Source organism: Bemisia tabaci, chromosome 6 (genome assembly GCF_918797505.1).
Source record: "Bemisia tabaci chromosome 6, PGI_BMITA_v3".
NCBI lineage: Eukaryota > Metazoa > Arthropoda > Insecta > Hemiptera > Aleyrodidae > Bemisia > Bemisia tabaci.
Genome location: NC_092798.1, coordinates 49,289,660 through 49,315,829, shown reverse-complemented (window position 1 = coordinate 49,315,829; position 26,170 = coordinate 49,289,660). Strand labels below are relative to the sequence as shown.

Below are 26,170 nucleotides of genomic sequence, written 5' to 3'. Positions count from 1 at the left end.
TGTCTTCGTGGTTCTCGCACAGAGTTGCTAAAAGAAATTTCATCGAATGAAATTTCGTGAAATTTCTTTTTTCCCCATGAAATTTCTTTCGACCGACAAAATGTCAAAAATGCTTGTTTTTTCAAACAGAATTTGTTTTTATTTTTAAAGAGAATAGTATTCGTCAATTAGACCAATTGGAGCTACTTATTTATCAAATATTTCCTATTTAAAAAAAGAAATACGTTAGCGAAGGAAACTGTTAGTTTCTGAAAAATCATTTAAATTGTTTCAAGGATAGTTTAAGATCCCTCCCTCGCTTTTGTACCAAAAAAGGATAGACTATTAGGGTGAACTAGGATTCTTTATAGTTGAGAAATTTGTTATGTTCCAAATATGAAAGCTAACGTCTTACTTTATCCGTAAAATTTATTTTGGTGTTCAACCGGTACGGCTGTGTGTTTAACCAAGATTTGAGAAAAAAATTCAAAATTATGTTTTTGCTGTTTTACTCAACTTTCTGGGCATTTCTAAAGTTCCCTTTCACAGTTTACCACGTGTGTATAAAGGGAATTAAGGAGATTCATAAGTTTCTAGGGTTTAATCCTGCATTCTGAGTGTTATATGAAATTTCTGGAAATTTCTGGAAATTTCCTCATGAAATTTCTTTTTATAATTTTTCATTTTTGTAAAGATGTAGCAATTTCTATTGCTCTCAGGAAGAAAATTAAGAATATCAGAGATTAAGCATGTCAAAATGCCCTTGTGAACGGATTTTTATTTTAACCATTTTAAGTCATCAAGGGTGTCCTAAAACTTAGGTTTTGGGGAATTTTAGCCCCCCAACCCCCTCCGCCCCCCCTCAGACCCCCAAAAACCGCTTTTTGGGGCTATTTTTGACTATGCTAACGTCTTTTCCTCATAACTTTCGTAATTTTCGATAGAATTGAACCAAAATTTGTCAGAATCTACATCAATTAGCTTAGTTTTTGTAGAAAAAAATTCATTATCATCGGATAATATTTTAGCTTCTAAAAAAATTCGTAAAATTTTAAAAAAAAATCATTTTTTTTCCTTTTTTTCGCGCTAGGTGACGTATGGAAACGAGGACACAAACAAAAATTGCCTCTTTTCTTAAGTTATACATCCAATAAGATACAGAAAAAATTTCGTGTTGATCGGAGTGGTGCGCCATACTTAAAAACGCAATTTTCTAACCTCAAAACGGCCAAAATGCCACCATAGCCTCCTTTGATGACTAGGCGTGGAGAAATATGTAGAGAGAAACATCCGGTTTTATCGTCTCACCTCTTAAGTGACCCACTTAAGTACCTTGAGCCAAAATTTCGAGTTGATCAGAGTGGTGCGCAACACCCAAGCACGCAATTTTCTAACCTCAAAACGGTCAAATTGCCCATTTCGGCACCCATTATCACTCCGTGTCAAAAAATAAGAAGAGGGACATCCGGTTTTATCGTCTCACCTCTTAAGTGATCCACTTAAGTACCTTGAGCCAAAATTTCGAGTTGATCAGAGTGGTGCGCAACACCCAAGCACGCAATTTTCTAACCTCAAAACGGCCAAATTGCCCATTTCGGTTGATTTCGGCACCCATTATCACTCCGTGTCAAAAAATAAGAAGAGGGACATCCGATATTATTGTCCTACCTCATAAATTAGACACATAAGTACATTTAGTCGAAATTTCGGGTCGATCAGAGTGGTGCGCAACACCCAAGCACGCAATTTTCTAACCTACTTAAGTGGATCACTTAAGAGGTGAGACGATAAAACCGGATGTCCCTCTTCTTATTTTTTGACACGGAGTGATAATGGGTGCCGAAATGGGCAATTTGACCGTTTTGAGGTTAGAAAATTGCGTGCTTGGGTGTTGCGCACCACTCTGATCATCTCGAAATTTTGGCTCAAGGTACTTAAGTGGGTCACTTAAGAGGTGAGACGATAAAACCGGATGTTTCTCTCTACATATTTCTCCACGCCTAGTCATCAAAGGAGGCTATGGTGGCATTTTGGCCGTTTTGAGGTTAGAAAATTGCGTTTTTAAGTATGGCGCACCACTCCGATCAACACGAAATTTTTTCTGTATCTTATTGGATGTATAACTTAAGAAAGAGAGACAATTTTTGTTTGTGTCCTCGTTTCCATACGTCACCTAGCGCGAAAAAAGGAAAAAAATGATTTTTTTTAAAATTTTACGAATTTTTTTAGAAGCTAAAATATTATCCGATGATAATGAATTTTTTTCTACAAAAACTAAGCTAATTGATGTAGATTCTGACAAATTTTGGTTCAATTCTATCGAAAATTACGAAAGTTATGAGGAAAAGACGTTAGCATAGTCAAAAATAGCCCCAAAAAGCGGTTTTTGGGGGTCTGAGGGGGGGCGGAGGGGGTTGGGGGGCTAAAATTCCCCAAAACCTAAGTTTTAGGACACCCTTGATGACTTAAAATGGTTAAAATAAAAATCCGTTCACAAGGGCATTTTGACATTAATAACATAAACAATCAGCGTTGATCCGCGGCGATTAATGCATCCGTAACGCGTTCACTTGGATCTCTCAAGGTCTCCTCAGAGAAAGATGTGAAAAAACTAGACCACCATGGAAACAAAAAATCTAACAAACAAATAAAGAGCCAGCGGGCAGGGAGAATTACTAGAAGTGTGTTAAAGACTCTGCAAGTGTGTTTATAGGAGTGCATTTCAGAATTTGATGACGTTAAGATATTCATGCGATTTCACCAATGATAAGTATGTCATTTCAACCGCATAGCAAAATTATAACTAAATAAAATTAAGAATTTTTATCTAAAGAAAATATAAAATACTGAAACTTAAATAAAATTTAAAATTTTTTAACGATTTAATCAGAGAAAAACATAAAATATTCAAACCAAATGGTTACATTAATAAACCATAAAAATCAAATGCAACAGACCTTTTTGACCTAATGACATCTTTGCGACTTCTATTTTCTCTACATTTCTACTTTATTTCAATTGTTTCCCTAATTTTTGACGTAGAATTGATACTTATTCTTCCATTTATATTCTGTTTTAAGTTATTTAATATTATAAATATATTTTTAATGATTGATGGGGGTAATGGGATTTTTCTTTCTCCATGCATCGATGAAGCGTCATTCCAGCTACATCGAGGAAATTTGGCCAATGAAAATATCACCGTTGAAATGAAAAATCGCGAGAGATTATCAAACCTCCCGGAGCGAAATATTCCAGGTCTGAGGCGTTCGGTTAGATCATAGCCCTCCATTGAAACCGACTACTCGACAGCTGTTTACACTCACGGTACAACCGCAACTTTAATCTGCGCCCGTCTCAAAGTCAGCAGTTCTCCGGGCTCTCGAACTTTTTTGGCTGATACGGTGAGACTTTTTCAAAGCGCGGCTTGAGCCACGCTCCCACAGACAGTGCGCGACGCGAGGTCGATCGCGCGGAGACCGGGTGCGATGATTTTAAAACTATGCCTGTTTTCACGAACATGTCACCGACGAGAATGGAGATGTTGCATGTGTGAGGAATTAGAAATTTGACTGTTGATTCTTACGTAAAAGTTCGCGAGAAACACGATGGTGCCACTGGTTTTCTCTGAAATCAACTCCCAAGCTCAAAAAAAGCTCTCAAGTTGAGGCCGAAATGGAGGGGATATCCCACGCTATCCTGAGAGTCCACCTCTACATCTAGACATACTCTCCATGCAAAGATAGGGAGCAAATACATTGACAGGGCTGCCACTTTATTTGGGGACTCCAAAACTGAAAACACGGCATCACTGCTAATGTATTTGCTCCCTATCTTTGCATGGAGAGTTTGTCTTCAGACAGAGGTGGACTCTCAGGATAGCGTGGGATATCCCCTCCATTTTGGCTTGAACTTGAGATCTTTTTTTGAGCTTGGGAGTTGATTTCACAAAAAACCAGTAGCACCATCGTGTTTCTCGCGAACTTTTACACATGAATCAACAGTCAAATCGCAAATTCCTCAACATTTCCATTGCAACATCTCCATTGCGTTATTGTTGAATATCGGGTAGCTTTTAAATCATTGCGCTCGATCGTTCGCGCGGCCAACTCCGCGTCGCACGTCATCTGTGTAAGCACGGCTCCAGGATGCGGCACAAAGGAGGCGACGCAGAGCGAGGAGGTAGCGAAGGTGTAGCAGGGTATGAGCTTTGAGGCAGAGGTGGGAGGACAGAGGGTTATAACTTCTGTTTCCGTGAATCATACGCCGTGCAATAGTGCCAAGTATCGCGAGGCGCCATTCGCTATGAAACAAAGCAACCGCGCCAGTTAACCTGCTTTCAACATCTCAGCATAAAAATGATGGATGCCGAGAGCGCAGAGGGCATTTATGGCTCTCGGAGAAAACGGGTTGTGCTTGAAGCACACGCTAAAAGTATCATCATCGCGGCTAGATTTCTGGCTCCCTAAATTTTCATCTTATGTTGTGTTTGAAGATTAAGGGTCCAAATTCTCTGACATTTTTCAGTCTTCAATATTTTCACATCCCCGACTTTTCCTGAGCTTCAAAAAGGATCATTCTTTTTAAAGCCGCTAATGTTGCTAAACTCTGAATGAAATTGTCCACTTCTAGGGATTCAGATAATGGAAAAAGAGACTCAAAAGTTGTTCAAAAAAGCCTAGCAAGTTGAAAAACAATTGGACTGCATTTTGCGATTAGGAACCATAAAATCTGGCTCAGTTTAGGAACAACGTATGTATCATTAGTTCCCCTACGCACATAAGTGTTTTTACGGATGAGCTGGAAATTTTATTTCCCAACTGCACGATGTAATCTAATTCATGATTTGACAGCGCAGAAAAAGATTGAAACGTCCCTGCCATTTCGATGCCGCAAGTAAGTACAGATTGCCGCCAGGAAAGTTCGCCTTCCATTCTGAGTATAGGCAAAACGAGCTCCGCCAAGCTCGAATAGTGGTATCTAGATGTACCATTGTTTTGCCATAAGCGTATCACGGTGCAGGAAAGAACTGTGCGATCCCACTGTTCAAACTAAGGGAGGCTAATTTCGCCTACTTCTAATGCGTTGCATTGAAGATAATTTTTCACGATGAAAGACGGTATCTGGAGCACCTATTTAGGAAAAATGTGGACACGTTGGTAATTTTGAGATTAGGTCATGGAGCTTTTGGGGACCGATCAAATCGAACCGATAAATACATATTATCCAGAGAGATTTATTATTTTACAATTGTTGTCCATTTTTTGTAAAGCACATATCTGACTTAGATTTTGCATAAATCTACTCGATTCTGCGGAGGAACGCTCATGTAAGATTATTTTCGGCCATCTAGGTTTAATATTGGATTTTGAAGATCGGCAGGGACATTTTTTGTGTTAGAGGGTTGGCTGTCCTTTTCCTTTCGGGCCTTAAAAGCTCCAATTTTGGACAGGGCTGTACTCTCCATGTACAAATAGGCGCCCTAACGCCGTAATGGTGTCTATGTCGAAGGCAAATAGTCAAATCAGGCATTTTATCAAATGCCTAGGCAGATGCTCAAATTTTCAGTGTTCAAGAGGTTTTTCATGTTTTCACAAATACCTCTTTAATTTTCAATATAATAGGACTAAAAATCCGTCAAAGTACAAACTGTCATTTTATTTCCTGTTCAAAAATGCTCCTCATAATTCTTCATCCGCCCAAGTTGTGAAAAAGTTTTATATTACGAAACGCTGCATGTTTAGAGATAAATTTGCATTCAAGGACTAGAAAAAACGTATTTATAATCGTATGGAACAATTTTTTAAGAGGAATACATTTCCACATCAGGAGAGAATTATTCTGTCTGCAGTCAGCAAAATAATCAGAATTTCATTCTAAGCAAGAATATTTAACTTTTTACCTATGCATTTAACAAAATGCCTGATTTGACTAATGCCTTCGACATCTACACTGTTGAAGAAAATATAGCAGAGCACGAAGTTGAAACTATTTAGACTTTATTTGGCAATAAGGAACTACTTTTCCTAGCTCTTGCATAAAAGCGCCTATCTGCATAGGGAAACTAAAGGCATTTACGCCCTGGTAAAAATTGGTGGTAGAATCTGTGTTCCAAAATACCATAGACCTAAAGCCGGCTGTAAGATTTCCAATAGCTTCTATAGCCGGCTGCACTATTTCTTATAGCCTTTTATAGCCGATGGCGATTGAGCAACAGCCAGGCGACAAAGTGTATGCTAAATGTTACTAATTACGGATGCTAGGACTGTTTTTGGATTACCGCTCTATTTTTGTGCCGTAGTATCTTGATTTATTTTGCGCCGAAAGCTCCGTACTTTTGAAGGATGCCTGCCATTCCTAATATGTTGGAGCGCCTTCAATTTCGTATGATACTGTGCAATACGTCTGGTGTGAAATAGTTGCTTCAAGCGCCGTGGCACGCTGCGGCGCGGCGGGCGGGCAGCCAGCGCGAAAAGCGCCTCAGCGCCTACAAACCTAACAGGGATACTTCACGCATTGCGCCGAGCGGGAAGTATCCCTGTTAGGTTTGTAGGCGCTGGTGCACGCTTATCGCTGGCAGCACGCCGCTCCGCTCTGTGTTAGGCTCCAATATAATCTTGCGGAGTCAGCGTTTTTCAACTCATGATTTTGAAATGTTTGCACAACCTGTATGGATTATTCTCATTTTAATTGATGGAAAAAAATATGTATTAAAGGAAAATATAATGTGTGTTTTGTGAATATTAGGGTGGTTCCGTATCAAACTTAATGATTTCCAAAGCACACGAATTTCTACAATTTCTTATAGCCTTTTATAGCCGATGGCGATAAAAAGTGAAGCCCGGCGATAGGAACTATAGCCCGGCTGCATACTTTTTTATCGCTTCGTATAGCCCGGCTATATGATTCGCTCCGCTTTCTACAGCCAGCTATATGATTTTCTATTGCCTTCTTTAGCCGGCTATAAGAATTCCTATGGTATTTTGAAACGCAGCTCCTATCGCCAAGTTTTACCACGGCGGTGTTTATGAGAAGAGCCAGAAATAGTATTATCCTATTGAACAGTGTGGTCGGATTAGTTTTCAAAACCTCAAGCGAAGTAAAAGCACCACGTACCGACAATCTGGTTTCAATGATACTATCGACTAATACCTTTTAGAAGGCTCCTCAATTTATTTTTCATTTTATTGAGCAATTCCCGCGAAAGACGAACGAGCGGGCGCAAACGATTTATTCGCGGCGAAATAAATAATTTTAAAGCCACCGGCCGGGCGGCCGCCGGGCCGCAGGCATGAACAGCACATTCAGAGCAACCAAGCGATAACTGTCCATTTTTCTTTTTTTCCAGCTCTGAGTCAGGAGTGTCCGCAAAGGAGCCAGAGGTCCCTGCCGAGCTAAGAAAAAATCTCGTACTTACATAGCAGGGTTGCCACTTCTGGAAAAACCGAGAAAATCTGGAATACCCGAGGAATGGCACCCAAGTAGCATTTACAGGTGAATTCGGACTTTAGGAAAACGCAAATAATTGTTAAAATGCACGGGCTGAGTTAAATCCTTTCTGTTCTTTTTTAAATAAAATGAATGTAAATGAATGTAATAAAATGAATGTTATTCCGTAAGAAAATGGAACGATCCTATAGATTACAATGGACAACGGCAGTAATTAATAGACTAAATAACGGCGACTCATGGTCTGTCCATCATTTTAATCCTCATTGTCACTCTACAACAAACACCCGTTTCAACCAATAGATTCGCTCGACTTTTCCTGTCTTCTTTGTTCATCGCTTGTCTATTAGTATCAATAATCAAGCTAGAGGGAAATTTGAGGACGAAAGATAGTGGCAACCTTGACAGCGGAGTTCCTAGCGGTGCCACGCTCCAACCAAAAGATTCGCTCCATTTTTCCTGTCTCACTGGAAGAAAAACACATTGGATTTAGAGTCCAGACTCTTAAAAACATCGACAAGAAAAAATACTCTTGATTTAATCAGATTTAAACTTAAATCAAGAACCAAGTCTCTTAATTCGAGCGGATTTCCTTTTGATTTAAGCTTAAATCTGATTGAATCAAGATTATTTTTTCTTTTCAATGTTTTCAAGAGTCTGGACTTTAGATCCAATGTGTTTTTTTTCTAGTGTGTCTTCTTTGTCCATCGCTTGTCTTTTAGTATCAATAATCAAGCTAGAGGGAAATTCGAGGATGGAGATAGTGGCAACCTCGACAGCGGAGTTCATGGCGGTGCCACACCAGCCGTAAAATTCCGCGAATAAATCTTGGCCGTCTTTGCCGATCTTAATTTTTGAAGGCGCGATTGTTCAAGGAGCGAGATCCCGCCTCGCCGAAAATATCAGTGAATAAATTAGGCCGCTTCCATATTTATAAAGTGAAACCTATACACAGTCACGTCATCCGGCACGTTGCAGTGCGCCTAGGCCCGAGCTCGGATATACAAGCACAGTTGCCATTTTGCAGCCGTTTTTTTCATTTTATAATTTTTACTCTGTTCAGAGAAGGAAATACGAGCTCACATAGCTCTCACATATTTATCTATCATCCTTTTTAACTGAAGAATTCATTAATTTTTATCTTTATAATACAATAAAAGTTAGAGTATTTCTATTTATCTCCTTATTTCTTTTTATTTTACTTATTAGTGTTTTGGGTTTGACTCATCATGTTTTTCCTTGCTCTGCTCATTTTGTATGTTCTATTAGTTTTGGGTTTCCTGTCTGGATATCTTTAATTTTTTTGGCTTCGTTTAATTTTGATAGCGAGTCCTTTTCTCATTTAGTTCCGTTAGGGTCGTCGTTTTCCAGACGAAAGAATGTTACTAAATTTCAACGTTGCGAAATTTCCACTCATAAAATTAGTTTTTGTCGGGAAACTGTTTAGAGTCCATATCAAAAATTTCATCGATTTTTTTATACGATTACAAGCAAAAAGCAGCCAAATTTTAGAAAAAAATGAAACAAGCATATTCTTGCAAAAACTGAATTGTTCAGAGTCCATTCTGCTTGGGTACTTCTTAAAGAAATTTCATGAGGAAACCAATAGAACCACTTTTAAAACTTTCAGTACTTTGTAAAAATAGATGTATGAGCTTTTAAAGTTGCCACACGTTGTTCAACCTCTCCAATTAAGTCGATCCTGCATCGACTTAATTGGAGAAAAAAGTTAGGTAGCATTTACCATATTCTGGTTAATAAATGGCACAACCAGAGAGTTTGGTAACTTTCATCAAAATTATCGTGAAAGTAACAAGATTTTTCCTTATTGTGACACTAATTTTGGTGGAAGTCACCATACTGCCTGGTTACGCCGTTTTTTAACCAGAGTATGGTAAATGCTACCCAACTTTTTTACGTAGCATTTACCATATTCTGGTTAATAAATGACACAACCAGAGAGTATAGTAACTTTCATAAAAATCATCGTGAAAGTAACAAGATTTTTCCTTATTGTGACAATAATTTTGGTGGAAGCTACCATAATGTCTGGTTGTGCCGTTACCCAACTTTTTTTCCGTATACCTAAATTACCTGCAATATCATGAATCTAAGGCGTCTTTCCGATACATTCATTGGTTATCTTCAGCTCTGAAATTTGGATGGCAATAAAGCGGCAACACGCTTACAACAGCAGCAGCAGCGTGGCGGCTGTGGTGGCGGTAAGGAATATTTATCTCGAGGCTTGTAAGCTGCCTGCTCGACTTTTACCAACTCCACCGGGAAACATCCACTGCCAGTTGCCATGTTGTATAACTTTAAAATAACAACTTCCCGAAAATAAGGTTATCCTCAGAAAATGTTTCACCTCAAAGGGATGATCACCGTAGTGAAGGCTGAACACCATCCACACAGTAAAGAAAAATAACCGACATTTTGTGTTGATATCGGATGCAGAGCACAAAGTAACCTGTGCGTGCGGTTAGTATTATTCGGTTAGATTTTTTTGGGGGGTTACATTGACCAAATCTTTCGGTTAAAAATTTGCAAACTCGTTATAAATTAGACGCAAGCCGCCTGAACCATTGAGAGTATTAAGTGAAACAAGAGTACATTAGTTCAGCAGGACACTTCGTTCATTCCCAGATGTCTCAGAGTGACCCACGGTTTTGGTAGATTTCACCAAAACTTGTGTCGATCAACCAAGTCTTTTGGATGATCCGGAAAAAATTAACTCAAAGTAACCCATATTAACAAAAAACACGGAAATTTTAACTGTGTTTACAACCGACCATCCATCAGGTTGATGTCGAATAATGAACTACTAAACGTGGTAAAAAGATTAAATTACCACGAAAGCTGGTTGATGTTAAAAAATACGGTGTCCAGCAATTCTGTGCATTACCAGGGAATGTATTTTGACATTTGGGGGAAATTTGCAGAGCTTTGCGGAAAATGTGCTGATCTTGGAATTTTCCTGCGCAATTAGCGAGTTTTCGTTTGAAATAATCGGAATTTTGCCGGAATGTCGTGGAATTTTTTCTAGTAATGTACCGGGAATCATCATCATCCGGGAATTCCGAGCGAGAAGTGGACGTAATCTTGCAATAAAGAACTAAAATGTCTGACCCATCCGTAAAAGCACCTATTTGCAAGGAGAAACTTAAGGCACTTACATCGTTTCTAAAATGAACCAACAATTTTAGTCCCTGATTTCAAAATGTAGTCTAAGTAACGTTGACCTCCGATCTTTAATGAACTGCATTTTGCAATAAGGAACTTAAATTTTTGCTCATAAATAAAAACACCTATTTTCACAGGAAACTAATGGCGCATATGTTGTTCCTAAAATGAGCCAGAAATTGTGGTTCCTAATTGCAAAATGTGCTTCAAGTTTTGTCTCGCCCGATTACATTGCTTATGTTGTCAGCGCGAGGTCACTAAAATAATTCTCCTCCGTTTCCTTAAGATTGAATATATATTCGGTGATTCTTAGCTTTTCCTGACCAATTGTTTATTTTTGTTAAATGCCAAAACCCGAAACAGAAATCCACGGCAGGTTGCGGCGCTGAAGTATACTGCTGCGCCAAGTAAAAACGCCGTATGCAGATTCCAGTGCTGCCAAATTTCCTCTCAGATATTAATTATTTTTGAAGGAAGTTATGAATGTTTTTCTTTGAAATCTTCAGACTTTTTGGATCATATTCCTTACAAATAGAAATCTTCCGTAAAATCGGAATAGAAATATTCACACATTGATCTAAAAAATCGTGATTTATCTAAGGAAATTTGGCAGCGCCTGATGGCGCATACGGCGTTTTTCCTTAGCATGGCAGTACAGGGCGCAGTAGCTTATGGGCGGACACAAGGGAAATTAGGATCTCAGACTCGTAAGTTTGGACGGAGGTATGTTGTCGGAGATTTTTTTCCAGGACTTGCCCTGCGGACACAAATCGACCTCTGACTTTAAAGAATCATGCTCGAAAAAGGCGTAAATGAAAGTAAGCGACATGGGAGTAGCTTTTCATTCTCGTATTAGGAGTACTATTTGGTCCGCAAATATGTAAAAGCCCTTTAGCGAAACTTGCAAAGCTACTCCGTTTCCAGACGGGATAATGCCCGGTATAACACATTTTCTGTGTTTATTACCTACGTACGATTGGTGGACTCCGTTTCGCAATCAGGGGCTATATAGTTTCTGACTCATCGAAGAAACAACAGATGTTCTATTACTTTCCAAACTCAGATAGGCGCTTTTATAAGAGCCGGAAGGTGTAGTTCCTTATTGCAAAACGAAGTCCAAATCTTCTCGACTTTGTGTTCTACTATTACAACTAAGTCACTCTTTACAGCGCTTCTGTACGCTCTGTGACACCCAACCGCCACTGATAGCGATCCTATACCAGAGCTTCTTTTGTGTGTGAACTTTGTGTTCTATTTTTTTCTTTAACAGTGCACTGATACACATGTTTGTGTTCTCGTGTTACTTGAGGTTAATGTAGGAGGTGAAACACATGCAAATCAACACAAAGGCTATTTTGGTACAGTTTGCGGTGAGTTTAGCACAGAAAACAATGAAGATGGGAAAATGCATTCCCCCGATTGCGACGTTCGTACTCACCACTCGTTTTTCATTTAATTTCTTCAAGAAATCTAGCGGACATTTTCTTTCGAAATTTTCAACCGAAGTCTAGTGTCATTTTGTGTTTTACTTCCAGTATTAACCAAACTTTTGTGTTGATTCTTTCTGTGTGTAGAGATCGTCATTTGTGCTTTGTAAAAAAGTTTATTCAACGTAACGAAGGAAGCGAAATTAGACAGTGGTATCTACAGTATTTCAATCTTGCGCCGTGATGAGCTTATGGCAGAACAATGATAAATCTAGATACCACTATTCGAACATGGCGGAGCTCGTCTTGCATATACTCAGAATTGAAGTCGTATTTTCCGGGCGGCATTCTGTGATTGCATTGATGCGCATCAGAACGGCAAGTAAGTACTATATTCCAGGTTCTTCCTACGCTGTCACATCATGAGGTGCACGTCTTTTCGAAAACAACAAGTAGAGGGAAATAATTTATTGATTCTCATTGATTCAAAAATATCAGTTCTTGATACGATCCATTTCTTTCCCCAGTCCAGTTGGGATAATTAAAACAGATGGAGGAAAGCTACGTTATGCGGGAAATCTCAGCCAAGAGTAACTATGAGCTTAACCAGCGGCAAATTTTCTTCCATCAAAAATGCAAAGTTAAGAAAGAATATTCTGATTATGACAGTAGATTTTGAAATTGACCCCTGTGCGATTTTGGTTCAATATTTTTCTGCTTTTCACATGAGTTGAGAGGAATAGTCTGTGAAATTTTCATAGAAATGCCTAAGATTTTCCTGGCAGAAATCTTATGTGCGATGAAAACTTTGGCAACATTGAAATATAGTTACGTTCTTTCTTCAAAAACGACGATATGTAGGTGCGATCCATCGTGAATTGACCAGTGGTTCCAAAACTCCGAATGCCGATTGCAACATTTCACAATCAGAGCCGACATATTCTTTCTTGGAAGAAAAAGAAACCGTGCATTAATTCTCAAATTTTTACAGGCTGACTAGGGAGTCGCGCAAGAAAAATCAGAGAAAAATTCTAATCGTAATGTTCGGTTTCTTTCCTCCTGCAAAATAAAGTCACGCACGTAGATTTTTAAAATATTGCAATCGAGATACGCGGTTTTGGAACTCAGCCGTCGGGTTATTTATTTTCGTTTTTTTAATTCGATTCCGAAGTGAAAAAAAAACTCTTCTATCGCACGAGTGTTTGATCTCCGGATATGAAACAAAGCAGGAGCTACCTCAAAAGCCAGAAACTCGAGGAGGATTATGATGAATTGAACAGTTCATCTCTCCTCTGACGAAACAGCGCACCTCAATTTCCACACGAGTCCCGAAAAGCATCGAGTAAACGGACGGTAAGGCTCAAATCGGAAAGCAGTTACGCTCTTACGTCGGAGGAACGGGGATTGTGAGAGGTGTTAGGCGTTTTTACCTCCGAAATAAAACGGAGTTCGGACGGAGTCGGGTCTGAAGTTTTTCCGGCTTGATGCAAGTGGCCATTGTGCAATGCTAATGGCCGGAATGTTGGTCGAACGAGCTGAAAATGATTTAAGTGTTTACACAGCTCTCGAGCGCCAAGCGGCAACTTGACCCGCATTCGCACTCCTGAGTCCCGACCAATTCCTCAAATTAAAATGAGCCGTTCCTCACCCGACTGTTCCCGATTCAGCCCCGTCGTCGCACAATAGGCGCAAATGTTCGTTTGCCAAACCGCACGGAGAAAAAAACTTCGTGCGCGGGACCCGAAGTTTAGGTCATATGGATCTCTGAAGTTTTCGGATTGAGCATCTGAACACTTTAGGTCTAGCTATCGAGGTTCGGATCACGCATCTGAAACTTCAGTTCTTACATCTGAAGTACTTTGAACCGAAGTTTTTCGGATGTGAAAACCGCAGTACTTCAGATGTAAGAACTGAAGTTTCAGATGTGTGATCCAAACCTCAGCAGCTGGACTCAAGTGTTTATATGCTCAATCCGAAAACTTCAGAGATCCATATGACCTAAACTTCGGGTCCCACGCACGAAGTTTTTTCTCTCCGTGTAAATTCGTTGGTAAGGTCTGACTCGAAGGTGGTAGGTTCCAAGTTCGAATCCCGTTGGTGGTTGACGATTTTCAGGGAATGGAGACTTGGCAGGTGTCTAATATTTGATGCATTTTCTGTTTACGTGGCAACTACACTGAGAAAACAACTTCGATCACATGAACCGAATGTTCGGTGTTCAATATCGGTCGTATTGTTCGGTTCTGGGCATCGTGCATGCAACCGAGCATTCAAACCGAACAGAACCAACGAAAAACCCGGTCGCACGAACCGAGAATACGATTCCCAGAACCGAGAGAGCGGTCGCATGAACCGAACAATACGGCGGATATTGGGCACCGTACAGTCGATTCATATGACCGAACTTTTTAGTGTTGTTTTATTGTGCTTTCAGAAGTGTACCGAGTGAACTAAACACGAGGATATACCCTTGGTTCACACATTGAACAATGATGGGAAAAGATAGGAAAAAATGATCTCATCTGCTGAAATACACTTGATTCAATGGAAAATGTCACCAGATACGTCACTAGGCTGTGAATTTTTTCATTTTTAAATATATTTTATACTATATTCTCTAAATCAATTTTTATTTTTATTTTTCAGAAAAATTTTGGATTTTATCCGGCCAAAATCTCTCAAGCTTACAATTCCAAAGTCTCATCTCAATTTTCACTGCGACGAAGCGGTCTCCCAGGGCTGCGGATCCCCCGTCAAGGGTTGGGCCCCCCCCCCCGGTGTCGGATACAATCTCGTCTCCGCGTATAAACAAACCACCTTCGTCGTATCCATCACCAAAGAACGCAACTCCATTTTAATGTTGCTAAATTGTCCGTCGTAAATGGGACTGCGTTTAGCAGTAAGGAACCAAGCCACATCAGCTATTGCCAAATTAAACTGGGCAATTTAAATTTTTACAAAAGAACATTCCTGCTGGTTTTTTTTGAAAATTTCAAGGAATTTGCTTCGTGCTAGGCAGAAGTTCTACGAAAATTTGCACGAAAATCCGCACAACCGTTTTCGTGTAAAAAATGATATGCCCAGATATATTTGGCGATTGCTGATGACGGCTTGGCTCCTTTCTACTTAACGCGGTCCAATTGCGTTTGAGACAGGAGAATTTCGGGCATTTTGAACTGCAAATTCATGATTTTTCTCAGATTCACAAAATCGAATTTTGGATTAAAATTGCACTGGTGCAGTTTTGAAAAACAAATTAATTGGTTAAGTCAATTTGGAGTGAAGTTGAGTTCTTTCAATCAGAATTCAGAAATCAGGGTAAATGTTGGAGGATTAGAAGAAACTGAAGAAATTAGAAGAAAGGGTAAAAACTGAGGAAAGTCAAGGAACTCATCGTTTTCCTCACGGAAGAACGTAACTCCATTTCAATGTTGCCAAATTTTTCCTCATAAATTGCGTATGGACCAGGGCAATCTCGGTCATTTTTAACCGAAAATGTCACTGATTTATCCTCAGACTTCATGCAAAAATCAGAAAATTTTGGATTAAAATTGCAATAGAACATTTTCGCAAAATAAATTCATAGTTCGAATCAATTTGGTAACCTCGGAGTGAAGTTACGTTCCTTTGTCTTTCGTCTGCCGACTTTTCAAAAATCTAGATCCAACATCCTAAAAATTGCACCGATTTTTCCTCAGATTTCATGCAAAAATCAGGAGATTTTGGATGAAAATTGCACTGATACATTTTCATAAAATACATTAATTGTTCGAGGCAATTTGGTAACCTCGAAGTAAAGTTACGTTCCTTCGTCCTTCGTCCGACGACTTATCAGAAATCTAGATCCAACATCCTCACGAAAGAACGTAACTCCGTTTCGATGTTGCCAAATTTTCCCTTACAAATTACGTATGAACCAGAACAATCTTAGTCATTTCTAACTGAAAATTCCGCTGATTTTTTCTCAGATTTCATGCAAAAATCAGGAAATTTTGGACTAAAATTGCACTGGTACATTTTCATAAAATAAATTATAATCGTTCAAGTCAATTTGACAACCCCGGAGTGAAGTTACGTTCCTTCGTCCTTCGTTCGTCAACTTATCAAGAATCTAGATTCAACATCCTCGCCGTCGTCCATCCCGCATTCGCAATTTCGCCAGCAAACCCGGATTCCTCCTCGACGGACGGGGGCCTTTGTGCCAAGTGTAAGCGACCCATTTGAGCGGCCAAAACTGGAATTCCAGCCCCCCGCATGTGCGGCAATTCCCAAGGGCCGCGCCGTGCCCCCGGGGTGGCAATCGTCCCGCTCGCTCCTCCGTTTATTTGGACAACGAAACACCCCTTCGCACCCACCAAGAGAGCCACCAAAAGCACGCCCTCTAACACGATCGGGGGCTCACGTTGAAACTGGACAAGTTTCTTCTCCCCCACGAAAGTCGAATTCGTCGTTTTTCCTGACGTAAAAGCGCATGTACGCTTCGCGTATGACCCTCATTCCGCGTATAACGCAATGATTTTCAGGGCTCATGTTTGGGTTCGTTTCTGTCGATGATTTATCTCCCGATCGAGGACGAGCGGAATCAAAGCGTGTGTCAAAAAAGAAGGGAAAAAAGCGTCGGGGAGCAGGTATTTTCTTTTCGCTCTCACGCTATCGTCCGGTCCTGCGTCTCGCTAGGCAGAAAACCGCTTATCTCACGTAAAAAAAACGGGGAGATTAGTGTTTCTTCCCCTTCGAGGAAGTGTACAGTCGGCTTAGAGCACGGCGCGTCGGTGGCGTCGCCCGGGTTTTTGTTCCACCTGACGAAAACTGACATCGCGAGCTCGTAGCGTTTTCCGCGGGACCGTGGTTGCCGAATCGTGCTGGAAATCAGACCTATTTACGTCGGATGATGTTTAATTTTCAGCAAAATCTGGCAATAATCCGCGGGACATTGACACAAGGACGGGTCGCTTTTTCATAGAGCTCGCGCTCGGACGCGGCAGTTCGTTGCACCGGCGTCGAATGATTCGGAACGAATGTTGTCTCGACCGTATGAAGCTAACAACGCTTGCAGGAAGTATTGAAAGCTTCGCTGAATGGGTGTCAGTTAAAGATTTATGAGCCTCGACCCTGGTCAAGTGAAATTCTGAGGAACGTCGGAGAAATTTGCGGTAAACAAAAAGATATAATATGAAATAAGTTCAGATGAACTACATTTTGCGATTAGGTACTACAATTTCTGGATCTTCTGTAAAAACCTTTATAAACGTAGGGAACAGTCAGGGTGTCGAACCGGAACCATTTTGGCTCCTAGATAATCCCTGATTACTCCTAAATTTTCAACATGCTGGCCACGATGACTTTTAAAGATTTTGACGGTATTCAAACACTGGTACCGGAACAAATGATACATACGTTGTTGTTGAATAATACATACGTCACACTGGAAAAAAAACACATTGAATCTAGAGTCCAGATTCTTAAAAACATCGACAAGAAAAATTGCTCTTTTCAATCGGATTTTTGCTTAAATCAAGAGCCAAGCCTCATAATTTGAGCGGAATTCCTTTTGATTGAAACAAAAATCTGATTGAATCAAGAGTATTTTTTCCTGTCAACGTTTTCAAGAGTCTGGACTCTAGATCTAATGTGTTTTTTTTTTTTTTCCGGTGCAGAGGAGAATGTGTGTGAAAACGTTTTAAAAAGAATAAACAACTCGATTATTACAGCGTCATCAATAAAAATTGACCTCACTTTATGTTCATGATGGCGCTAATAGTCGCAAGGCACTTTCAGAATTTTTACTAAAAATATACAAAACAAGAAGGCATTATTTTCGAAAAGTGTGCCGAACAACTGAAATGTTGGAGACATCTTATTTTCATGTCTTTGCTATGCTATTCGTAAGCGCAAATCTGTATAAGCCATAGTTAGCACATGCTTTTATGTGTCTCGAAGTTCATACCAGCATGCAGTTACTGCTATTTTGCTATCACGGCAGTTGAGTTGCCTTTTCATGAATTAAATCAATCAATCGTTCAAAATGAGGTTCTGATTTTGGCCTCTGTAGCCGTGATGGGTTCTCCGGGGTAATTTTCCACCTTTATACAATACTCATCAATTTTATTATTTTTATTCTCAAAATTTGAAAAGGGATAATGGCGGCCTCTCAAGAGCCACCTTACGTTCACCCGCCTTTGATCGAACAAGGACTTATATCAAAGACGCTCATTAGCTAGAAAGTTGCGACGGGCTTTAAGCTTCTAAATTTGAGTCGTTCGAGCGTAGAAAAGCTTATTTGAAGTTTCTGTCAAATGAAATAATACGGTTGTGACGGAAAAATGTTCTCAAGGGTTTCCCCTGAGCAGTCGATTCGATTTTTTGGTGAATGAACATAAGGGTTTGACAGTATAACGGTTCAAACACGGAAAAACGGATCCGACGGAAAAAAAAATTGGACCGTCCATCGAATAGCATTTTTTTATTGGTGTGCTGTACTATGGTACATCCGAGTGATTTCAAAAAGTGAGCCCAACTAGCATGCTTAAAACATACGCTGAAAAAAGGGTTCACACGTTAAGTGGTTCATCGTGAAATTGAGCAATTTTCTGAACGAAACAACTCTTACTTTAACTCTAGCAAAAGTTTGCAACAGGCCAATTTATAATGAATTCATGCAAAATTTGCCTCAAAAAAGGAGTGAAAAAATTTCAATAGCTGTAATACAGCTTAGAGGACCTGAGGCAGCATGTTTTGGCTCAAGGAACACCAAAAAATTAACCCTTTGGTAGCTAAAAGTTTTAGGTTGAAAAACGGAGAAAGGCCGACTTTCATCGCAGCCAAACGAGTGAATACCACTATTCGTGTCCTACGGATGTCCATGTTGCATACACAAAAATATGAAGGCGTTTCAATTTTCTTAAATCGTCGTTCTATCTAAGGACCTAGCCAAATATTACTCTAATAATGGAGTGTCTTGGTTCAATGGCTGTCTTTAGTCGGACTTTTGCTGTTCCGACTACAAACATGCAAAATGAAATTTAATTATTTTAATTTTAATTATATTTTATTTAACTTCTCATTTTTAGCAGTATGTCACAATTTTTCAAGTCTTGCAAAAATGAAATTTCATTATTGTTTTCTCCTCAACTATTAAAATTTCCAGTAATTCAAGCTCTCTGACCTTTCGTAAAATTATTGTCTGTTGTATATTATTGTTAAAACGAAAACAAATGTTGCTGTTTTGTCCATTTAGAGGCAATCAATTGATAATAATCTGTTTATAGTCTCTCTGTTTTTTAATGCAAGTAAACGACGAGGGATCACATCCCAGTCTTACAACATGATTTGATGATACAGTATTTATCTGGATTTAGTTTATAGAATTCCATTCAACCGATGATTTCGTCAATCTACGATACATTACGGTTAGGGGAGAACGGGTTAATATTATTCTCTTGGGTGTTTGTATCGACAAACTTTAAAAGTTTTTCCCTGAATGTGAAGTCATCGCGAGAAAGACATAGTGTTAGTCATCAGTGGCGAGTAAATGATCGATTTTCGATAACTCCTCATTTGAAGGTGTGGTAAAGAATTGATTTTCACTGCGAACACCCTGCTTATCGGTCCTTTTCCAAAGGTTTCAATGGCAGATCAATCGATACATCGCAAAGTACGCCACGCCACTGTTAGTCATACTCCCATTTTGTGATTACGCATGCAGTGTGATTAATGGCTGATTTATGATAGAACTTGAACTTAGACAAGATACCCTGTACGGAAATATTACTACTTCAATTTTTCTGTAAAACGGCGCAAGTAAGAACAGTTGTCCCTTCCTCTCAGAATTTGGTGATAGAAACCAATTTTGGAATCGGATCAGTCGATTTTGGTGATTTCCAAGATTTCCAAAAATTTTGCTTCCCCTCCCCATCAAATCCGTATAGACTTTTACTTTCTCTAAAGTTATGCCAAGATTACTGCCGTGATAAGTGAAAAGGCTGTATGAGCATTCGAATGCTGCAAAATTGCCTCTCAGAAAAGAATGATTTCGAAGAAAGTTTTTAAATTTTTTTTCTCGAAATTTTCATACTGTTTAGATCAAACCATGAGCGAAATTTTTCGAAAATCGGAAGAGAAGAATCCACAAATACGCCTGATGATTCGGGATCCGTCGAAGGGAATTTATTTGGCAACGCCTGCTGGTAAAAGCGCCGTATAAACATTCGAATGCTGCCATATTTCTTCTCAGAGAAGAATTATTTTCGAAGAAAGTTATAAAAATGTGTCTCCTTGAGATTTGCACTCTTTCCGCATCAGGCTAAGAAGGAAACCCTTTGAAAATCGGAAGAGAAAAATTAACAAATTTGCCTGAAAATTTCTGATTTGTCATGGGGAATTTTGAAACGCCGGAAGGCTCATACGGTGTTCTTACTTACTACGTCAGGTTACCTCTCTGTTCTTCCCGCCAAATCAAGGAAGGTTATGGTAAAGACTATCATTGTTTTTCCCCGCGCACGTTGGGTCGTTGGTTCTTTCTTTTGAATCCTCTCCTCTTTTACCTCGGGCGTTACAACAAACAATCTTACTCTATTTTTTAGCCGTGTCCGTGAGCGAAATTTCAAACGTTTCTGAGAAAAGAGACCGAGGGTCTCTCAGATGCACCTCATCAAAGACTCACCGAAGGAGTCTCATGCGCTGACAATGCATTAAAATTCAACAAAGCGCGGAAAATTAATTCCATGGGTATACACTGCCGGGCCAACGAAAAACGCCGTATGAGCCTTCAGACGTTGCCAAATTTCCCCGGTTAAAACATGTAATTTTGAGGTAAATAATGCATATCGTTCCTTGAATTTGTCAGATACTTTAGATTAAATTGTGTAAAAAAAATTTCCAAACATGTCGAAGAGAAATATCCGATAGATTACTTGACAATTCGTATTTTATCGGAGGAAATTTGGCAACGCTTGAAGGCTCATACGGTGTTCTTTCTTATCACGGTAGAACACGAGAACTTTTCACTGCTGGCAAGGAGAAAAGAGTTGAAACCTTTAAATCCTTCCTTTTGTGAGGTCATTGTAAAGTTGACCCTCGGACATGAAATTCGCTTGTTATTTCATGACGAAGGAAGGATCCGTTCAAGGCTGTCAATTTCTGGAAGAATTCCTGAATTTCCCGAGTTGCACGTGTAGAATAAACGGAGTTTTGGTAGAAATCAGAGCCTTCGGATCGTTTGAAGCCGAGGAGGTCTCGCGAAGTGGAATTCACCGCAAGCAAAGCGGGAGACTGCTGAAAAAGCTTTGGTGCCTTCTTCTAACGTTCTGTTTGAAAGAGAACTTCTTCCTTTAGAAAGTTTTCCTTTATGAATTAATATCTTCTTTGTATTAAAAGTGAGTAGAAACTGAAGCTTTTATGATATCGTTCGGCTTGCCTAACGTGCAAGAACCTCTTGGGTTAAAATATATACTTGACTCAAGTCTCAGTTATCTGTTGTGAAACAAAATTTCTTCTGCGAGAAGAATTTTGAGTATTATTTCCGTTATTTATTTTTTATTGATTGTTTTAGAATCTTTATTAATTATTCGGCTAGTAGGGTTTAAATTGGGCATAAGAAGACATCTAAAAAGAAAAATTAATAAACCAGTCCTTAATCATAGTTTTACGATAGTTATACGATATCCTCTGCACGTAAAATAAACACGCATGATTGACACTTAGCATGGTTTACTGTCCTTAAAATTTTAGGACATTACTCAAAGTGCCCAGGAAAACAACAAAAACTAAGAATATATAACAGCAAAGGTAGATCGAATTCATTAACACTGATCGTCTTTAAGTCATGAAAAAAGCCCATGAGAAAGATTCGAATTCGAAGATTGAGAAGATTTAATCATATTTTGATGAAAGAGTGATACTGATTTTCATTCTTTTAACGATCTAACTTGAAGAGAGAAAGGAGTTATATTTCCTAGAAAGGTAAATGCGTACTGCCGTACTGATAAGCCACGCCGTATGAGCCTTCAGACGTCGCCTGATTTCCCCTAATAAATAAAGAATTTACTGGGAAAATTGTGAATATTTTTCTCCACATTTTTCAGACAATTTTGTTCAGAAATTTAATCTGAAACATCTGAAAATTTCAAGGGAAAATATGCGTAACTTTTCTCAAACATAAGTGTTTTGACCGAGGAAATTTGGGGACCCTCGAATGTTCATACGGAGTTCTTTCTTAAAATGGCAGCGTGTGTTCTTGGAAATAGGGGAAAACCGAGGACCGCTCTGAAAAATTCAAATCTGGGTCGTAATTCAATTGACGAAACTAGCGAGCATCCATAAACGTAATTTAACAGAATAGAAACCCGATTAGTCAACAACACATGCACATATTCGAAAGCATTCAAATGGAAAAATACAATTCGTAGAATTTGTTTCACTGCTCGCGTTGTTTGATCGCGCCTCGAAAGACTGAGTTTCAAACCTCAAACGGATTAGGAGTTTAAACCAATGTGATGAAAATGTGGCACCTCTTTCCATTTTTACAGCAAATACAATGAAATCTTGCCGTAGAGAGTGGGTGATCACTTTTTTTTTTACAGAATTCTCGATAAAACGAAGAATGATTTCTTTCCAAAACTGACTCTCTTGCGGCAGGTATCATTTGCAGAAACTGACCATTATTTGTCCATTCAAATAAATTGATTTAAGTTTCAATTGTAAATATGTCGCAGGGAAATAGTGAAATCAGTCATTTTTTCAAATGCCTAGACAGATAGTCAAATTTTGACGGTCTAAAAAATGTTGTGAATTCATGGCGAAGCACTCACGATTTTTCACTATTTTTGGAAAAATAACTCATCAAACCTACGAACTCTTTTCGTCTCTTCCTCTTCAATCGCTTCTCATATTTTTAAATGTTGAAATTTCGAAAATTCTGTATTCTATGACATGCTGAAAATTTCAAGATCAGTGTCTGTTCAGGAGCTAAAAGTCGTTTAAAATATTTTTATGTGGTGCAAATTTTTACTGAGAATTTTTCTTGCAGGAGCAATGAATTATTTTGCGTAAAATTAGGAAAAGAATCAGAATTTCAATCTAAGCTAGAATATTTGACAATTTGCCTAGGCATTCGACAAAATGCCTGATTTGACTTTTTGCCTTCGACAAATCCATTGAATTCGAAAATGTTCACACAATAAAGCGGTACTTTTTTCTTTGAAAATGCAATTCTTATGGTAAATGCAGCTATTGAAATATGTAATGGGATATCTCCAAAATTCCGGTTAATTTATTAACGATGACCGAAAATGAATTTTCGGATTACTTAGATGTGTTGCAGGCGAATGGTCAAGTCAGACATTTGTTTAAGTTCCCATGCAGATAGTCAATATTTTTATCCTATAGTAAAATTTTGAGATTTATCTCGAATTTTTGGGGAAATTGTCCCGAGTGGAGATAGAGCTATTAATGCCCATAATTTCAGTTCAGAATAGTATGCATCGATTGGTATATATTCTCCCCAGTTGTTTGATGACCATTAAGAAATGGATCATTAAAAAGTTAGTTGGTGCAAAATAACGTGAAAAATGGTGCATATACACCTCACTAAAAAAACAATGATTCTCGATTTTGACATTTATCACCCCAAGCCTAAAACCCTCACGTGTTGCAAATGTTTCATTTGGTTTAGAGTTAGGTTGGGGCTAAATTTCTCTCCATAAACTCCCCTTTGCGCCCCCCCCCCCTGGAAAAAAAATCGCTTGGATCTAGAGTCCAGACTCTTAAAAACATCGACAAGAAAAAATACTCTTGATTCAATCAGATTTAAGCTTAAATCAAGAACCAAGCCTCTTAATTTGAGCGGATTTCCTTTTGATCTAAGCTTAAATCTGATTGAATCAAGAGTCCTTTTACTTGTCAATGTTTTCAAGAGTCTGGACTCTAGATCAAATGTGTTTTTTTTTTCAGTGTTTCAAGAAAATTTGGTGATTTGATCTATTTTTCTTCTCCAAATGCTGAAACTTTAGATTTTTCCATCGATATCATGCAAAAGTTGGTAGATCTTCAAAACTTGACTATCTGCCCATCGGGCTGATTATTGAAATTGATAGACGAATCTACGGACAGAGATGAGAAAAAGAAATGGAGGAAGCTTGGTGGAAGCGGGTAGTTGCAATGAACATAGAAAGTAAGTGATGGACTAATTAACGGCAACTCAAGAGGACCTGTAGTTAGTCCATCATTTTCCCCATAATCTATAACAACCATCCGATTCAACCAATTGAATCGCTTAATTTTTTTGGTCTTCTTTGTCTATCAATTTCAATAATAAGTCCGCGGACAAATGAAAAAATACCTGATTTGACTGTATAACCTGCAGCACATACATTGGATACGAGTATACAGTGAGATTTGCAATAAATGAATTAAATATCAGACTTAGAATGTTAGGAAGTTATAATTCATTTTAAACGGCTTTTTCTCGACACGGTGCATGCATTTTTAAACGACTCGTGTTGATTAAATAAGCGGACCCTCGAACCACGCTCCGTGTATAACTGAAAGTTTCGATTTTAAGTTTGAAATTCCCGGCAGCACGACTTTCCCGAGACTTGCATTCTTTTGCTTTTAATATTTCATCGCTTAACTAGAGCTCCACTGCAAACACGGGTGTGCTGGGTTGATTCCGAGAAATAATAATTTTAGCCCGAACGATAAATAAAGCGAGCTCGCCTAGTTAAGCGAGGTAAATACCAGAAAAATGAAATACTAAATTCGTGCTGGCCGCTTTCCCGCAGAGTTAATGTTTAAGCATTTTATTGCGATACTTAGTTCGTTGAGAATAAACATCGCTCGAGTTTTGACGGAAAACATTTCTAAATTTTAAGGAGTTTTGAATAATCAGATTGAAATGCAACTATACTCCTTACTTTGCCACGGAATTAAAATGCTCTGTTTTTATTTTATTTTTCGGTATCTTAAGTTAATGCATGATTTTCCACACATCTAGACAAAAATTACTTCTATCGAAACATGCCAGGCTGAACAGCGTTATACATTCAAAATATTAGGATGAGCCACTTTGATGTTACTTATGCCTTTGTAGTTAAGATTGTCTCCTAAATTATGTGGCTAAAATTATTGTTTTGTCAATTCGCCTTAATGATAGTTCTGTGTAATCGAAAGGCCTCGGCATGTATTATAACCCAATGTGAATAGTAAATTCATATATTACGTTATCACAGCGTATTGGATCTTATCCTAATATTTTCAACATTATTTCGATGAGGTGTTTCTCCTTCATCTGAGGTTCATTTTCCTTTCGAATATCAAAAAAATGGGAAATTTTCTTAAGTTTACGGTGAACATTATTTCATTTTATTTCTTAAAAAACCACACTATATTGATAGATATTCGGCAATATGTAGTCTCAACAACGCATTTTCAGGCAGATATGAGTTAAATTTCCAGAAAAGTGGTCTCGTAGAGGTGAAACATCGATGTGAGGAAATATCCACACAAATAAAATCACTAGGGCACCACGCCCGCATGGCAGATATTATACAGGATACCAGAGAAATAGTATGAACTTGCTTCTTACCAACTATTCCGCTTTCGATGTGTCGATTCAGATACATCCCATCGCATTTTGCACCATAAAATTCCTACACTCAATCTGTCTATTCACTAGTTTTCGAGTTGGAATAAGTTAAAAGGATTACAATTTCAATGGTCGAAAGTCAAAGACGGTACAAATTTTGTAAGAATGAGATACACAGGAAGCGAAACCGTCATTCAAAACGAATCAAAATAAAACACGGAAAATTCAAATCAATCGAATACAATTTTGAATCGGTCTCAATAACTAAACAAAAACACTGAAATGTACTGGGAAAAATCAGAAGTTCTTACTTTAAATTCGTCGAATAATTTTTTCAATTTTTTTTAGATCCTGGCGTCGGACGTGAAGAATTCAAATTTGATCACACGCTTAACTTCACACTTCTAAAAAATACAAAAAAACCAAGCGCATTTAAATGGAAAATACGTCGGTGCGCGGGAACAGTCAATTTTCACTGAATTTCAAGATTTTATTCCTCGAGGATTTGGAAACGGAATTCCCACGAGCGAAATTAAAAAATTTCAATCAC

At 38.7% G+C, this 26,170-nt stretch overlaps 1 protein-coding gene across 1 annotated transcript in view; it reads right to left on the bottom strand.

Annotated features, from left to right (window-relative positions):
* The window catches only part of LOC109034765 (protein turtle homolog A), a 539,517-nt gene extending 513,569 nt beyond the window's left edge, over window positions 1-25,948 (bottom strand). Inside the window, exon 1 of the mRNA XM_072301836.1 lies at window positions 25,621-25,948. The gene's annotated coding sequence lies outside the window, so the exon portion shown is untranslated. The remainder of the gene's footprint in view (window positions 1-25,620) is intronic.
* Between the last annotated feature and the right edge of the window lie 222 nt (window positions 25,949-26,170).